General features: G+C 35.2%; 1 long non-coding RNA gene across 1 annotated transcript in view; it reads left to right on the forward strand.

Annotated features, from left to right (window-relative positions):
• The first annotated feature begins 1189 nt into the window (after positions 1–1189).
• LOC138705822 (uncharacterized) overlaps positions 1190–16788 on the forward strand; it is a 30746-nt gene continuing 15147 nt past the window's right edge. Inside the window, exon 1 of the long non-coding RNA XR_011333821.1 lies at positions 1190–1554. This is a non-coding gene — a long non-coding RNA (uncharacterized lncRNA). The remainder of the gene's footprint in view (positions 1555–16788) is intronic.

Below are 16788 nucleotides of genomic sequence, written 5' to 3' on the forward strand. Positions count from 1 at the left end.
TATTAAGCAGATATACCAATGATCAAAACTTGGTGAATCTAGCTTCGTAAGTGTGGTAGTTATTGATTCCGCTATTGTAAACTCTTAAAACTAATTTCAGTATAGTGTCCCCTTATATGCGGAAGCGGAGAGTTTGCACGAGGAATGCAGTTGGAAATGTTTAGATTATTGTTATTTTATTTGCAATATTGTTGTTTTCATTTGTTACTTGTAATTTATTAAGTTCATGTTGTTGTAATACCTATAACTGTGATGTTTATGAAGGAGTGTATTGAACACTTAATTAAATGCGTATTTATGCTATAATAATTATTAAATGGAGTTTTTATACATTGGTATGTTGACTGACAATAATGTTCTAAACTGTAAGAAGATCCTTTAGAAGTTTTCGCCCTTCAAATTAAAAATATCTGAGTTTTACTTTAAATATTCCTATCCCACGCGTGTTGGAAAGGAATAACAATGGCGGCCGACTGGGTGATTGCGCTACTCTGGTATATCCACGGACTCTGTTTAGGCTGTGTCTGACAACGCTGCTGTAGATGCAGCTTAATAGTACTTGTGTCGCCCGCGAAACATGACAGCACGTCAATATAATATAGTCTATGAACAACTAACCCTATAAAATATCTCCGCCCTGGGACAGAATGCATTCCCTGCTGATTGCATAAGTTTTAAAAGAGTGTATTGAAGAATTGAGAAGTATTAATAAAAGTTGAGTTAAGTAATCGCATAACCAGACTTAAATAATTTAAGTTTTATGAGTATTGCATATGAAATTCGTAAGCGATTGATTTAGAAGACACAGTTCACTATTTTGTCTCCTCAAAGTTCCGAAATGTCCCCTCTACTAGTATTTAAGGGAAGAGTGTTAATAAATGTGCGACTGTGAGTGAAGTTCGTCCCTATTTTGAACATCAAAGTGGTGATTTATGATGACGATGATGATGATGATTATTATTATTATTATTATTATTATTATTATTATTATTATTATTATTGTTGTTGTTGTGGTTTTTACTTAAGGATCGTAATTGTTACTTTCACCGAGGGACATCCCATTCTTTATTTGTCCCTGAATCGAAATGTCTGGAAGGCTGTCATTAGGGAACCGCTGAAATGTATGGTCCGTAATGCAGTTTTGATGATGGTGATACTTTGTAGAAAAACAATATTTAAACTTTGTAAGTACGATTCTTGAATTATTCAGAGGAATATTTACAATGTTAACAACGGCCATTTTACATCACAGCCACGTCATCGTAGGTCTACTAATGTTTATTACTGAATGCGTCATGTCTAGCTATGAATCCTACAAGAACTATGCTTGTAACAGGTGTGCATTATGATTATCAGTTTTGCTTCCGTTGCTGTAGGCCTACTGAGTCACGATTCATCGTCGATCAAACGAAATTCGTCAGAAAGAAGAAGCCTAGACACGGTTTTGCAACAAGTTCTTTCACATGTGTATCAGTATGTGCTTCATGAATATTACAGTAACAACGTTTGTTCTGTCTCGAATAATACTACTCTCCTTCGCCATTCAGGATGAAGGTTTGTACTAGCTTTTAAATACTAGTCGATAGTAGCCTACTTAATAGCAAATAGAGGGTTCATACCGGTAACAGACTATTTCCCAACTTGAACTGCGTCAATCATAAATTTTAGGATTTGTCTTGTCTTAATTGTAGTTTCTTACCTATAATTTTTAGAGCTCATGGTTTTGTAATTGTGACTATATGACATGACGTGTTGTTATTGGTTGCATGTAAACAAATTTTATGGTTAATTTACTCGTAGAGGAACAAGAAGCAAGGTTGCCATACGTACGACTATACTGGGTGTTCATTTCAAAGTGTGTCATGAGTCACTGTTGTGAGTCAGCGATGTGAAGCGAATTTCAGCTTTTATGTCAGAGAAGTTGCCTATTAGTTAAGGCCTTCAATCTGAACTTGAGGACGTGTATGGTATAACTTGAACGTCGTAGGAACAGACGGTGGTCTGTAAAGTTTGTATGCTACCATAACCTCTTTCGAACTGTGTTTTGCGCGGGCAAGTCGTACGCAGGGTATTTGTTATCATCAGTTGCGTATGGCAACATTCCACAGTACAAATCAAATGCTCCGTGTCCATGTTGACCATCGAAGTTAATGCCAACTAATACGTAAGTAATCGTCTTAACCAGTGGCGTATGCTGGTTAAAGGGTTTGGCTACCGCTGACCCTATTATTACACAAAATATATCTAACAATTACTTTAATTTTAATTACTATGGTAAAACTAATAATACAAAATTATTACATTATGTTATATTATAAACTTTTTCTTTTGTAATTTCCTTGGGCTACCGCCGGTAGCCCGCAAAATACGCCCCTGGTCTTAACCCTCTCCCCATATCCCGACAGTAAGGAAAAAACTCACCTCAGTAAGTGTTTCCAAACAGTTCACATTCCTGCCACTACAGGCGTTACCATACGTATCGGTAAGTACTCTTCAGAATGAATGCCGGACTTGCTAGGCAACTTCTCTGGCACATAGGTAATATGCCTTTGCGGAAATGTAGGAAGAATGAATTCTCTAGGCTCATCGACTAGCCACATGAAGGCATACAGCGAGCCATGACACACTTTGAACTGAACACGCAGTAGTCATATGTATACGACTATTTTGACCGATTGTGCGATGTACGACCGCACTCTATGTCGTACGCAATTTTGTACGACAATTTCACTGGAGGGAAAAAAATTATTTTGGAACTTATAATGTTCGTTTATAATTAAAATAAAATTGATGGTTAATTCGTCTCTTTTAGACAAGTTTTCTTCATTCAGTATGTTCTGGACTAATATAAAAGAAACATGCTTTTAAGGGGGAAATGTTTTGAAAATCAATTTGTTAACTATGCTTTCCAAGCAAGTCATAATTTGCCATCAAAGTAATACAGGTTTAATTTTATTAATTTCCTTGTTTGTTGGACAAAGGGAGTCTTTTATCAATGAAATAGTACTGCAGTAGTAGCATTAAAAAGTTTAAACGCATCGTCATTATAGAGGTGTTGGGTTTGAATCAACTGTAAATGATTTAATGTGATATAGTTTTCAGCCGCCACATTGATTGATACTAAAATATCTGCCATCCTGCCGCCCAAAGATCAAATTTCTGTTGACTTTAAATATAACAAAGTTATTTCTAACCAAGGGTCACCGTGGTCATTTCATGGCGATGACAGTGTTGATAATGAAGAAATGGGTGGTGATTTGTTTCAATGTTGAATGTCATTGTGGATGTGAACAATAATTAGTATTATTCTTAATTGGAACTAAAATTACTAGTAGACATATACCTATAATATATACGGTACATAGGTTTATTTTACGATTCTTTATCAACTGCGATGTTTATCTGGCGTCAATGACATGAAGGTGATAATGCCAGCGAAATGACTCCAGTGCCGAAAGTTACCCAGCATTTGGTCTTAATGGGTTAAGTGAAAACCCCAAAAACAACCTCAACCAGGATTTGAACCTCGGCCCATTCGTTTCACAGTCAGACATGTTAACCATTACTACATAGCGGAGGACTAGAATTATATGTAGCCTATTTATTAGGAAACTGAGAAATGTACGACAGTTTTATGCTGAAGTATGACACCTGTACACCTTCCCCGGCAGAGAGAGTAATGTTTTGATCCTATACGAGTAGATATCAAAATAACCATTGCTTAGTGATGAATTGTGTAAGATAGGCTCATCATGGAAAGTTGATCATGCTACAGCTTTCACAAGGCATAAGAACTAGAATGATTTTTGCATTGAGGTATGTGACATACAAATCTATAACCAAACGTGTAACAAATTTAAATGTATGAAGGCATTTTAGGCTCTCTGTATGAATATTCTACAATAATTATTATCATCATGATTTTATTTACGAAGGACATGAATAATGAAGTTCGAAGAGCTGACACATTAAGGGAAAATAAACTTCCCAATGTAAATATTGAAGACATTGTAAGAGTTATCGAATTCCATAGTAAATTCTAACAAATATGAAGCCCTAATATGACTGGTGAGTTTGTTAAAAAGTGCCCCATTGTAGCAGCTGACAAAACACGCCCAGAGAAAGTACATTTCTTAAAAATTGTAAGTCTTTCTTGACATACAGTGACAAGTAGAAAGAAGAAGTGGGGTTTCATATTGAAAGTCAATCAGAAATTAAAAATAAAAATAATTGATTAAATGGCGATCTTACTCGTGTTAATTATGTAAGCATGTGTGGCTTACAGCTGTTTCGGTGTTACTTGACACCATCCTCAGAAAACCAACTACCACCATCACCACCACCAGCACCACACACATACACAACACATCTAATCATTCCACACAACACAAACATGCTGCATTCAGGACAATGGTACACAGATTACTCTACATACCCATGAGCCAACAACACTACAATGAAGAAGTGAACACAATCAAATACATAGCACAAGAAAACGGTTACAACCCAAACATAATAGACAACATCATAAGAAAGACAAAACAAAAACTCAACAAACACAAAAACACAACATAAACACAAGAACACAAGAAATACATCATACTAACATACGAAAACAAAAACACACACAAGATCACATCCTCATTCAGAAAACAGAAATACAACATAGCATACAGAACAGAAAACACACTACAAAGACATCTCAACACACAAACAACATGGTTAACTTCAGAAAATAATTTCCCTTGGTTCTCAAATTGGCTTACAACTCAACCCAGATAAATGCGAACTTTATTTCTGCTCTCATAACCTCGAGACAGTTGTATCTGCTTTTCAGCTTGTAGCTCCTGGTATTAAACTAATTTCTAAATCTGATTTAACCATTCTAGGTACCCCTATTTTCTTAGATGCAGTTCAAGATATTGCAGAGCAGAAATTGCTTCGTTTAAAAACTTTGCTTGACAGGTTAGTCCCCCTTAATCCCCACATATCTTACCTTCTCCTTAAGAACTGTTTATTGATTCCAAAATTTAACTACTTTTTGTGGACTACTCCTATATGGTTGTTTCCATCTTTCCTCTGACAAGCTGACAATATGATGCGTCATTACTTAGAAATTTTACTTAATATTTCTCTTAGTGATTGCAGTTGGATTCAGGCTTCTCTACCTATTAAATTTGGTGGGTTAGGTATTAGAAAATTGAGTGATATTTGTACGCCGGCATTTTTAGCTTCTGCGCACGGGGTTTTGGACCGAATCAAATCTATTTTTCCCTCTTATAGTGATTCAGTTCAGATCCCTTTTGTGCAGGAGGCTTTAGTTCGATGGGATGAGGTTTCCATTAACTCTGATCCTCCGTAGTTTCCAGTGGTTCAAAAGAATTGAGATGGGAGGATCTCTTGTTAAGGAGTCCCTTCAGTCATCTTTTTCTTCAGATACAGATCGTGCTCGTTTTTTGGCTCTCCAACAAAATGTTTCAGGATCTTGGCTTCATGCAATTCCTTCCTCTAACATCGGTACCCTTATGGATCCCAGATCCTTTAAAGTTTCTGTGGCTTTATGCCTCGGTTGCAAAATCTGTCACATTCATAAATGTATCTGTGGCAATATTGTAGATTCTTATGGCCACCATGCCTTAAGTTGTGTCATGAGTAAGGGGCGTCTCTCTCGTCATTCATCGCTCAATGACATCATTAAAAGAGCATTAACATCCTCAGGGGTTCCATCCATCTTAGAACCTTCCGGGATCAACTGTTCAGATGGCAAGAGACCCGATGGTCTGACTCTAGTCCCGTGGCATGTAGGCAAATCCTTAATTTGGGATTTCACATGTGTGGATACACTGGCCCCTTCTCATCTGTCTTCAACTTCTAAGACACCAGGATCTGCAGCAGAAAGTGCCGCTGTCAGTAAACACCATAAATGTAAACATCTTGCAGATAATTATATTTTTATCCCTTTTGCAGTTGAAACGTTTGGATCATGGTGTAGTGAAGCCAAAGCTCTCACCTCCACCATAGGCAGAAGTTTAGTGCAGCTTTCTGGGGACCCTCGCAGCAGTCAGTATCTACATCAGCGCATTGGTATCGCCATTCAGCGCGGTAATGCTACAAGTATTCTTGCATCCTTCCCCGAGTCCTCTTATTTTGATGAAATTTTCTTCCTTTAATTATTAAATTTATTTGTATTTTATTATAAAAAATTATATATTGTTAAAGGAATCCGATCTATTGTAATCAATCTATTCTAATTAAAACATATACCTAGAAAAAAAATAAATAAATACAACCACACAGGCATATACAAACTCACATGCAATAGTTGCAACAGTTTCTACATTGGACAGACAGGCAGATCATTCGAAACTCGATACAAAGAACACATTAAAGCAATAACCAGAGGACATAATACATCTACATATGCCGAACACATAACTAATGCTAAGCACATATACAATAACATAAATACAGACATGGAAATCCTACACATACAACCCAAAAACCAAAAACTCAACACACTAGAACAATATGATATATACAGACACATTAAAACACACCCTAATCAAATTCTCAACACACAGATCAATTTCAGAACACGCACACTATTTGACACAACTCTTCACTATACGAACCCACCCACACAACAGGCAGTGAAGTTGAGATAGTGCCGAGATACAATAGGCTCTGAGGATGGTGTCAAGTAATACCGAAACAGCTGTAAGCCACACATGCTTACATAATTAACACGAGTAAGATCGCCATTTAATCAATTATTTATATTCAAGTGTTAAAAGTAGTGTACGAAAGATTCAACATGGATAAAAATAAAAATTCTCTTTGTGGTTTTTGTTTGCATTAGATGAAAACACTGATGTTAGGAATTGTCACAATTACTCGTATTTATTAGGGGAGTTGATTCTAATTTTAAAATCCATTAAAATTTGTTGCATCTTGTGATACTCGTTCAAACCTGACAGATTTTCGTCACTGAAATCAATTTCTGAAGCCAGTTTATATTCAGTAGCTAAACAAGAAAGAGAGTTAAGGCTTTCTTGTCCTGTGATAGATCTCTACCAAGTTTTCAGTTGATTATCCAGCTTACTAAAAGCTCTCTCTGCCTCTGAAACAGTGACTGGAAATGTACAAAATATACGCATAGCAATACAAACATTCACAAAAACAACTTGACGTTTTTTAGAATAAATTTCATTTGAAAGTATCAGTGGAGGAATTTCCGTGTCCTTCTGAAATACCAGTACTGAATTGTGAATTTTTCTCAAATGCAGTAATACATCTTTTATTTATTTTTTATTTTATTGGGTTATTTTACGACGCTGTATCAACATCTAGGTTATTTAGCGTCTGAATGATATGAAAGTGATAATGCCGGTAAAATGAGTCCGGGGTCCAGCACCGAAAGTTACCCAGCATTTGCTCGTATTGGGTTGAGGGAAAACCCCGGAAAAAACCTCAACCAGGTAACTTGTCCCGACCGGGATTCGAACCCGGGCCACCTGGTTTCGCAGCCAGAAGCGCTGACCGTTACTCCACAAGTGTGGACTAATACATCTTTTGAATGAAGTGAGAGATCATCAGGGTATTTCTGAACAAGTTCTTTTGACTTTTCTTCAACATAGTGGATAGTGAAGTATGTGTAATTCTACACTGTAGAAAATAAGCTAAGAATTTCTTTTTGTCCTTCAAGGCGATTTTGAAGTAATTTATACGAAGTCCAAAGTACCAGTAGTGAACAATATTTCTCTGATTAACTTTACAACTTCTTTACTCTGTCAACTTTTTAGAAAATTACCTGGTTAACTAGTTTCGAATTATTTCTCTTTTAAAGACATCATCTGCTGCAACTTCCTTGTCGTGTCTTCTGAATTACTCTCCTCATGAAACCTCTTCCCCTTTTTCATCTTTTTCCATCTTCAGGAAAACTTGGTTCTATGTTCATGTTTTCAGTAGCTAATTGTGCTTCATTAGAAATGTGATGCCCATTATATCGTAGATCCTGCAGCTATTTAATTAAGTCATTCATTAAATTTTTCTCAACATCAAGTGATATGCCCCTAGATTGTAATATTATATTTCGTTCATTTATAGAAGACAGGACTTCGTGCCAAAATGCAGCCATAACTATGCACTCAAATGAAGACTTAAAGATTTTATTTCACTATGATTTTTTTCTGGCAAATTTATTTCTGCCATAATAAGTTCAAGAGACTTCAAAATACCAGGCAGATGGTGCACAATGGGTCAAATGGCTTCTAACGAGAATTCCAACGTGTTTCAGAATGGGATATGACTGAAATACCAATCACTTCCCTTAAAATGACCCCCTTTGCAGGACTGCTGCTGGAAAGCACATATAACCTCTGAACACAGCCAAAAAATGTGATCAAACTATAATACATCTTGACAGCATTTACACCAGTAAGATTAAGGGAATGTGCACTGCATGGAGAATACAATGCAATACTGTTTTTCTGGAGCAGTATGGGATGAAGATAAATGCAAATAAGACGAAAAGCATGGTCATAAGAAGAAAAATACAGAAAATAAAGTTACGAATTCTAAATGAGGCAGTAGAGCAAGTGGACATCTTCAAATAGTTGGGGTGTACTATAAGCAGTAACTTGAACTGCTGCCAGGAAGTCAGATAGAGGATAGCAATGGCCAAGGAAGATTTTAATAGAAAAAAGAGCATCTTCTGCAGACCTCTGGAGAAAGAACTGAGGAAGAGACTAGTGAAGTGCTTTGTATGGAGTGTGGCATTGTATGGGGTAGAAACCTGGACATTACAACGAAGTGAAGGGAAGTGAATAGAAGCATTTGAAATGTGGATATGGAGAAGAATGGAATGTGTGAAGTGGAGAGACAGAGTAAGAAATGAAGCTGTGTTGGAAAGAGTGGATGAAGAAAGAATGATGCTGAAACTGATAAGGAAGAAGAAAAGGAATTGGTTGGGTCACTGACTGAGAAGAAACTGCCTACTGAAGGATGCAGTAGAATGAATGGTGAACGGGAGAAGAGTTCGGGGTAGAAGAAGATATCAGATGATAAATGACATTAAGATATATGGATCATATGAGGAAACAAAGAGGAAGGCAGAAAATAGAAAAGATTGGAGAAAGTTGGGTTTGCAGTGAAAGACCTGCCCTTGGACAGAACACTATGAATGAAAGTAATAATAAAAATAATAATAATAATAATAATAATAATAATAATAATAATAATAATAATGATGATGATGATGATAATAATACATTATACATTATAATAGATTCTAGATATTATTAAGAGGATAAGTAAAGACCTGTTTTGATAAGCTGATGGAAATTGCAAACAATTTTTCCCTTGAAATTATTGAAATTATTCTGATGGAAATTACTTGGTTGTCCTTATGCCCGTGGATTGGTAGTCCCTGCTTTGATAAATATAACAACGATGAAAATAGTTTATGTAAGGTGACACAAGAATTTTGAAGGTCTTGCAACTTTGCAAGATTCAAACTGGATGCAACATTTACTCCACTCTGCATCGTCAGTACTTGCGATGATTCTTAATGGCACTGGGATATTTCATGGGGACAAATTTTTTAAGGCATGTTTCCAGTTGTAAAAGCTGGAGGAAATGAAACAAGGGTCCGCTTTAGTGAAGAAATTTAATAGTTTTTTATCACTAACTTCCTTGCATACTTTACAAAATACCACTTTTTTGTGTTCATCGTACAAAATCCACGGAAGTTTGTTCTGCCATGAATTTTAGAAAATTCTATCCTTACCAGCAAGCTTTATTTTGCTTTCGCACAACAAAACAGAATCACAGAGTTTTGAAATATGTGAAGACGAACTTTATACATCAGTTGATTTTTGAACGGAATTCAAATCCATTATATCGGAACGGGATAGTTGTCAATGATCATTGGGTTCCCACCCATGTTGGGTAGGATCTATCCGTGGTCTTCTAATTAAAAATTTATTCATGGTCTTGATTAACAACACAATAAAATCACATCACAATCACACTAATTAATTAACCGCACACAAACTAAAATTAAAGTCAACTGATTCTTTCGTTCTTTTTCCATGTCTGATTCTCTTTTAATGCTCTACTATATATTGGTGCGATTGAAACTCGAATATGCATCTGTAGCTTGGAATTCGATTACAACTACAGATTCGGCTAAATTAGAAATTATGCAAAGAAAATTTATATCTTTATATTCATTCTGATTTCTGCCCATTAATTCCAGATATAGTTATGAGAGAAAATGCGAATATTTTAATTGTCAATGTGCTAGATTCAATGAGCTCGATTATCTGTTCTTTTGTAAGGTCCTCAAAGGTATTTATCCTGTGACTCTTAAACAATATTACCTTACGTATTCCAACGAAAGATATGAGAGCCCACAAACTTTTTTATAATAGAAATTCAAAATTTCTTATACCCTACCAGTCTCCAGATGCATTAAAAATGCCAACATGCATGGCTGCGAACATAGACAAATAAATAGGCTGCGAATTCGTCCCTTTCAATGTATAGACTTAGTTTGCTCTTGGCAAGACTTATCATTTATGCATTCTTTCAGAAATTATACTTATCATCACTATTATTCTCATAATATATCATACATTAGAGGAAAATTCTTCATTCAAGATTACTGTATTTAAGTTTATTTTTATTTTTATTTTATCATTACTGTTACTTTTATTTTCATTTATATGCTTCAAGTGATTAACACTAAAATTAATTTACTTAACTGGTACTTATTTCAGTTTTTTACTGTAAATTAATTGTATTTAAATTTAATTCTGTTTGTTATGTACCAGTATTATTACTGTATCACTTGTGCTGGGCTATCATTGGTTTATGGCTGTTGGCCCGCACATTAATATTATAATATAATAAATAATAATAATAATAATAATAATAATTATTATTATTATTATTATTATTATTACTGTTGTTATTATTATTATTATTATTATTATTATTATTATTATTATTATTATCATTCTTATATTAGAGGATTCGTAGTTTATTTCAATACATTCATTAGACACACTTAAATCTTTATAGCAATTTGTTTGCCTATTTATTTATCCTTACTTTCTTACTTACTTATGGCTTTTAAGGAACCCGCAGGTTCATTGCTGCCCTCACATTAGCCCACCATCGGTCCCTATCCTGAGCAAGATTAATCCATTCTCTATCATCATATCCCACCTGTCCACACCTGTGGAGTAAAACTGTCAGCACGTCTGGCTGCGAAACCAGGTGGCCCGGGTTCGAATCCCGGTCGGGGCAAGTTACCTGGTTGAGGTTTTTCCGGGGTTTTCCCTCAACCCAATACGAGCAAATGCTGGGTAACGTTCGGTGCTGGACCCCGGACTCATTTCACCGGCATTATCACCTTCATATCATTCAGACCTAAATAACCTAGATGTTGATATAGCGTCGTAAAATAACCCAATAAAATAAAATAAAGTATCCCACCTCCCTCAAATCCATTTTAATATTATCCTCCCATCTACGTCTCGGCCTTCCCAAAGGTCTTTTTCCCTCCGGCCTCCCAACTAACACTCTATATGCATTTCTGGATTCGCCCATACGTGCTACATGTCCTGCCCATCTCAAACGTGTGGATTTAATGTTCCTAATTATGTCAGGTGAAGAATACAATGCGTGCAGTTCTGTGTTGTGTAACTTTCTCCATTCTCCTGTAACTTCATCCCCCTTAGCCCCAAATATTTTCCTAAGCACCTTATTCTTAAACACCCTTAATCTCTGTTCCTCTCTCAAAGTGAGAGTCCAAGTTTCACAACCATAAAGAACAACCGGTAATATAACTGTTTTATAAATTCTAACTTTCAGATTTTTTGACAGCAGACTGGATGATAAAAGGTTCTCAACAGAATAATAACACGCATTTCCCATATTTATTATGTGTTTAATTTCCTCCCGAATATCATTTATATTTGTTACTGTTGCTCCAAGATATTTGAAATTTTCCACCTCTTCGAAGGATAAATATCAAATTTTTATATTTCCATTTCGTACAATATTCTGGTCACGAGATAGATAATACTTAGTCTTTTCAGGATTTACTTCCAAACCTATCGCTTTACTTGCTTAAAGTAAAATTTCCGTGTTTTCCTTAATCGTTTGTGAATTTTCTCCTAACATATTCATGTCATCCGTATAGACAAGAAGCTGATGTAACCTGTTCAATTCCAAACCCTCTCTGTTATCCTGAACTTTCCTAATGGCATATTCTAGAGCAAAGTTAAAATGCAAAGGTGATAATGCATTCCCTGCTTTAGTCCACAGTGAATTGAAAAAGCATCAGATAGAAACTAGGCTATACGGACTCTGCTGTAAGTTTCACTCGATCTATTACGCCTAAAACCACATTGATGATCCCCAATAATTTCATCTACATATGGAGTTAATCTTCTCAAAAGGATATTAGACAAAATTTTGTAGGACGTCAACAAAAGTGATATTCCTCGAAAGGTACTACAGTTAGTCTTGTACCCCTTCTTAAAAATAGGTACGATTATGAACTCCTTCCATTGTTCTGGTAAAAATAGACAAATTATTCGGTTCAGTTACTGAAAAACAACTTTACTCTGTACTTCGGCATCTAGGCTTAAATTAAGAGTATTTTGAGACAGATTTTGTCTCGTGTAATAGTTGAAATCGACTGCAATTTTCAGCTCTGATTTGATTAAATGTGTCGTGCTCATGTTTCGAACATCTGTCCAATTATTGTTCATGAGATGAAAATACCCTCTTTGTATGAACATTATTACTTGGTATGCTTAGAACAAAACCAGCCAGTTTTCCAAATTTATAACATTAACACGATTTGATTTTAAACGAGTGAGCACTAAAACCCATTCTTGGCAAGCATTACGTTCTATAAAGACTGCATACTTTAATGCATCTCTTGAACAACAAAATTCATAATATAATCAATCATCATTCAGGGCAAAATCAAATGTTTAGAATAAAAAATTTTACATTATGCAAAAATAAGGTAGAAAAATGCTCGAAGAGAAGAATAATACGGGAGCCAGGAGATTCTTAAAAATTGGGGACAAATATGGGAGAACCCAGGAAATACGGGAGGGTTGGCAACCCTACTGTTCACTCTTCTGAGAAATTGTTATAGATTTGGAGTTTTGCTTTAACTGAGTAGATGGTTTCTGTTGTATGTCCATGCTGAGATCATAGAAAGAACTCTTTCAATATGAGCATTGCTGCATGGACTTATTTTTGGACAGGAAAGCACAGCTTCCAAGTCAGTCGAATGTGACTAACATACTTTCACCGTCTTTTGCTTTTTCCTTCGGAACATTTTTTAAGTCTCTTGCCATTTCTTTTTTTTTTATGTGATATCCCTGTTCCCTTTCCAAAACGTCGTTCTTTTTTTCTTCTGGAGAAAGATTTGCAAATTTTAAACACTTATCACACATATCGTTTTGAGGCCTATGAAATTTCAGATTGAATTCTGTTTTGAATAATTGCTGATGCAACCATAACTTTTCTGCTACTCTCTCTCTTCTGCATGACACTCTTCTTGATACAAATCATCATTTAAATTAATGCACTGCTGAGGATAAAGAACATGGGCAATAATCGATACATTTAAGAGGAGTGGCACTAACCATAAATAATGTAGGTACTGTATTTATCTAGGATCAGAGAAGCATAAGCGCTGTTACATTTCAAATATTATATTAATTGGCATTGTTTTTAGAATCTAAAGACGGACAAGCTCTTTCATTTGTCTGATCCGTGCTATTATTCATAAAATGTAGATATGCTAGCACCTAAAATTCGTACTAATTAAGATACAGATAGGTTTGTCTGATCCTCAGATAGACCTCAACTTCCTGGTTTCCTGGTTGTGTCAGATAAAAAATGGAGAAAATGTAGATACGGCTCTCTGATCCTAAGTAGGCGAATTATAATTTATAAACTGAACTTAGCCTACTATCAAATAACTTACAATTTTTACATTAAATCTCCATTTAACTACTACGCAAATTTTGAGGCATGCACTCATTATTTTTCATATTTAACTAAGCAAATCCAGTATTTTGTTTCCACTTATCCGTTCCTTTTATCATACATCATTCACCTATAACTAAGTAATTTGGTCAGGAAGTATCTGCATTCACTGGGATCTTAAGTTCCCTCGGCTAAACTGTAATCCAAAACTGTAAACTAAATAAAAAAACTTACAAAAAAGAGTAATTAGAATAATAATGGGTGCCAAATCTAGGGAATCGTGTAGGACCATTTAAAAAAAAAAACTAGAAATAATGCCCATGGCTTGTCAGTTACGTACTTGTAGGAATTTCATTGTTAAAACAAAATCAATGGTTTTTCATGAACTTGTAAAAATTTCTATGGTTAACTACTCTTTGTCCCTTGTGGCAGCTCACGAATGGTGAGAAGATATAAATTTATATTTTCATTAATAAACTTCCTCGTATGTAATCATGAAAACTTTGTAACTACTTCAACAGTTCATAGCATAAATAAGCATAAAAAAGACTTTCATACTCCATCAGCAAGTCTATCATGCTATCAAAAAGGAGTGCGCTGTATGGCAGTAAAATTTGTAATAGCCTCCCTATGGATGTAAAAAACCAAACTCAAAACATAAGATTATTTAGGGCCAAATTAAAGAAGTATCTAATTTCTTACACCTTCTATTCTGTAGATGAATTCATGACATTCAACAACGCTTCATGAATATTTCTGTGTTGTATTAAGTATTGATACTAAAATTTTGTGTTGTACTAGTAGACTATATTATGAAACTCTTCTGCACCCTATATATTTCAACTAGACTGTGACTACAATTAAGATTTTATAGTACTATTAAGATTTTCTTTTATTTGACATGTTCCATATTTTAGTTGTGAAGCGATGTATGAATACAATGGAATGCAAATAAATACAATACAATACACTACAATGAAAGGTGAAACCGTCTGCATCCCAACAAAGTAGAAATGTTTCTTTTAGTGAGAAACTTAGACTATCCTTGGAACAATGGTCACATGTTTAAAAAAAAAGACATAATGATGGTTAATGTTGGATCTTTAAGGACAGATTATGATATTGTGTGTTATTAGTATGTAATTCAGATTCAATTCTGTATGTATTATTAAATCAATAGTTCAGTACTCGTTTTGACATAAATTCAGATATATATTCAGTTTATAACCAATTAACAAAAAAAAAGTTTGTAATGACTACTGATAGTATCGATAGTTTTGATTATAACTATCGGTAGGGCTATCGATAGTAGAAACAACAGTCGATAGTACTATCAATACTATTATAAGTTACTATCGCCCATCTCTACTGTGTCAGTCTTGGAGTCATCTGTAGACCAGATTTTGTCCCTTGAAGAACAGAGGTCTTTATTCTGCTTCCATTCAAGTGATATTTTGAAATGCCTTGTCAAAAGATAATACAGGGACCATGTAGTCACTGCCCATTTCATAAACAGAGTTTTAGATTACATTAACTGATGTCACATTACCACGGAAATATTAAGAAGTAAGAGAATAATAGTAAATACCAAAAAGAGTAAAGTAATGCAAATGGGTAGAACAGGAGAAACAATAGGTACAATCCATATTAATTGTGAGAGGGAAGAACTAGAACATGTGAAAACTTATGAATATCTTGGAACTATTATACACCAAAATGAAAAAAAATAAAAGAAGAAATATTAAACCGAACCAAGAAAGCATGTAATATTTACTGTCAATTAAGTACCGGTAACTTAATATTTAGGAAAAAAGAAATACTGCCTAAAACAAAATTAGTTAAAAGTAGTCCTTATCTGTAGTGGCCCGCAGTTACAAAGGTTGGCAGTTCTGCATGAAAAATAGTGTATTTAGCAAACACATGCTGTTTATTGCATCTAAATCGGATAACGTGTGTAATTACAGCACCTTCTCAAAGTTGACTCTGCACCAGAAATTGTACTCCAACCATCTGCTTGTCCTACCCACCCTGTGCGCTACAGCTTTCCCACCCGGCACAACTACACGTAGTGGAGATATGCTCCACATATTGATACTGGAATGAACAACCATCAGGAACTTTCTATCGTTCGAACGCTTTTAACTCCTACTGAATTTCGTTACGCCAATTTTTCTAGCCTACACCCGTACCGGCAGATGGAATTATAAGACATTGAGATGAGAGTTCTCTGTGCAATTTCTCTTTTAATTTAGAAAAGGGTTGGTCGTTTAGGTTTTCATTTCATTCATTTTAAAATATAATATTTCCTTAGACACACTGACTAATCACATCACATCACCCACAGTACTTAACACACTGGAACTGTAATGATATACAGTAAATCCAGAAGCCTATGTGTTCTCCTAACGCAGGTCATAAAGAGATGAGGGTGTTGGCGGTTCTTTTGTATGTTCAGAGAGAGCTGCTTCGGTTGCAGCTCTAATGCAGTCCTATGGGAACTGCCGATCACAGATCCGAAAAGTACACTACAGATAAAATTCTCGAATAGTTCAAGTCTCCTACAGACAGTAAAATCTCGAATCGAAGGAGAATGAATTGGAAATATAAATGAAACAATGAACTAGATTACATAAGAGCACGTTTTACAGTTTACAGGTCCATGTAAATGGCAGTTCTGTAGCTCTGCAGTTCTTATTGTACAGCCGCTCCTGGTCCTTATATCTTGGGCCGTAAGATGTTTAGACAGTGGTTTCAGTAGACAAA

Source organism: Periplaneta americana, chromosome 9 (assembly GCF_040183065.1).
Source record: "Periplaneta americana isolate PAMFEO1 chromosome 9, P.americana_PAMFEO1_priV1, whole genome shotgun sequence".
NCBI lineage: Eukaryota > Metazoa > Arthropoda > Insecta > Blattodea > Blattidae > Periplaneta > Periplaneta americana.